Source organism: Microtus ochrogaster, chromosome 6 (genome assembly GCF_000317375.1).
Source record: "Microtus ochrogaster isolate Prairie Vole_2 chromosome 6, MicOch1.0, whole genome shotgun sequence".
Lineage (NCBI taxonomy): Eukaryota > Metazoa > Chordata > Mammalia > Rodentia > Cricetidae > Microtus > Microtus ochrogaster.
This window is the reverse complement of record NC_022013.1, coordinates 49,475,110-49,477,351: the sequence shown is the minus strand read 5'-3', so window position 1 is coordinate 49,477,351 and position 2,242 is coordinate 49,475,110.

The window sequence follows — 2,242 nt, the reverse complement described above, 5'->3', positions numbered from 1 at the left end:
AAAAAAAAAGAAATCATTGCTGTGGCAGAATGCCTACAATAAACAACTTAATGGGAAGATTTGGAAGATTTTAGTTCAGAGCTTTAGAGGGCTCAGTGCCGGATGCTTGGAAGCTGGTCATGGTGTCGAGAGCCCATGGAGGAGGAGGAGGTTGCTGATCACCTCATGGTACACAGGAAGCAGAGTGGAGAAGTGATCCAGGACCAGGACCAAAAAGAACCAGGCTGGCCTTGAACTCACAGAGACCCGCCTGCCTCAGCCTCCCAAGTGCTGGAATTAAAGGTGTACACCAACACTGCTTTGTTGACTTAAACCTGTGACTTAGCAGTCTTCTATGGTGGATACCCCTCAGCATTTCTGGAGATGGCAGTGAGAGTCCCAGGGAGCAGGCCTGGAGACACCGGAGGCCTCTGAGGCCTCAGAGCAGGAAAGAGTATGGTGGCCAAGGGGGGGGGTATGTGACACACGACAGGGATGACGACAGATGGACATTGTGTACAACCTGAGATGTTCCAGATCCCATATAATTGTTCACCTAACAATTCAGCTACCCTTGTCTAGATTAAATATACAGAATAACCCTGGAAACAAAAAAAGAAAATTTTAGGCCACATCACTTGACTTCGAGTCACCCTGGAATATACCTCTTCTCCCTGTGAAGAAGCGTGGGACCTCTGATTGTCTGATGTCTCCAGAGAAACAGGCGTGCACTATCGTGGACCTGAAAGATGCTTTCTTCAGCCTCCCATTGACAGACGTGAGTCAACCCATCTTTGCTTTTAAATGGACAGACCCAGAGGGGCGTTACAGTGGGCAACACACCTGGACCAGGATTTAAAGACACTAAATGTTGATCCCCTGCCCCACTACCTCCTCCCAACTCTTACGTTTGGTATCCAGGCACCTTACTCTCAACAGCTGGCAACATGCGCACTCCTGAGACTTTTTCCTAGTCTATGTATGTATGCATGCCTTCCTCCCCTTTCCAGAACTGTGGGCCATGGTTTATGTTCCAAGTGTTGTTTTCTCATATGTACCTAATGGTCTCTATTGAGTCAGAAAATTTCCCAGGATTTGGAGTTGTGGTTAGTAATTCCAGATAAGTGGTTTGAGAAGCATTAGCCCCCCCCCCCCCCTCGTTGACTCTTAGGGGGAAAATATTCAAGAAAGAGCAGAATTTCTGGGGAAAATTATAGCTATTGCATGTGTGACTGACAAAGTAAAAGTTAGGGGGAAAAAAACTGCCGAAAGAATCAACAATATCATGAGAGAAAAGAGCCTTCAAACTGCAGGAATTTTGCAAATTCCTACCCTGTCCCACGAACTATATTGGTGCTTGTCAAGCAAGAGTCTGTTTCCACAGGTGTCTCACCCCACAGAAACCCACTGAACAACAGGTAGTCACATGCTAATCCGAGACTGGGCTGCACAGCTCCCAACATCCTGGGGAGGCTCTAATTATACTGATCTTAACTTTTGGCTTCTACAGTCCCGCTTCTTGTTAACTGAAGATTGTCAACCAGGATATGGTTTTTGTGCGTAAGAGCTCACCCTGAGAAAGGCTCAGTGCTACACTGGGATCCCGAACACTCAGTGGAGTTGCCGGTCAGTTAATAAAGACTTTGTATTGGCTTAAAACCATAGAAATGACCTTGATAGGCTTATATATGAATGCTTGGTCATGAGGGAGTGGTGTTACTTGACAGGGGGCGTGGCCTTGCTGGAGAAAGTATGTTACTGAGTGTGGGCTTTGGGGTTTCAAATGCTTAAGCCAGGCCTGGTGGCTCTTTCTTCCTGCCTCCTGTAGATCTGGATGTAGAGCTCTCTACTCCTCTAGCACCATGGCTGCCTATGTGCAACCATTCTTCCTGCCGGGACGACAACAGACTAAAACTCTGAATTTGTAAGCAAATTCCACACTTCCTTCATAAGACTTACAGCAGTCATGGTGTCTCTTTACAGCAACAGCACATAACTAAGGCACTCATGTCTGAGCAATCTTCTCTGGTGGATACCCCACAGCCCGAAACTCCCCAGAATCTCCAAAAATAGCACTGCCATGAGGGAGAACAGCCATTCAGCACACAGGGCTGTAGTCCACGGAGCCACTGTGTGAGGCGAGGAGTGGGGAGGGCAGAATGTTCAGGGTGGGTCCTTTCTTCTTCTTCTTCTTCTTCTTCTTCTTCTTCTTCTTCTTCTTCTTCTTCTTCTTCTTCTTCTTCTTCTTCTTCTTCTTCTTCTT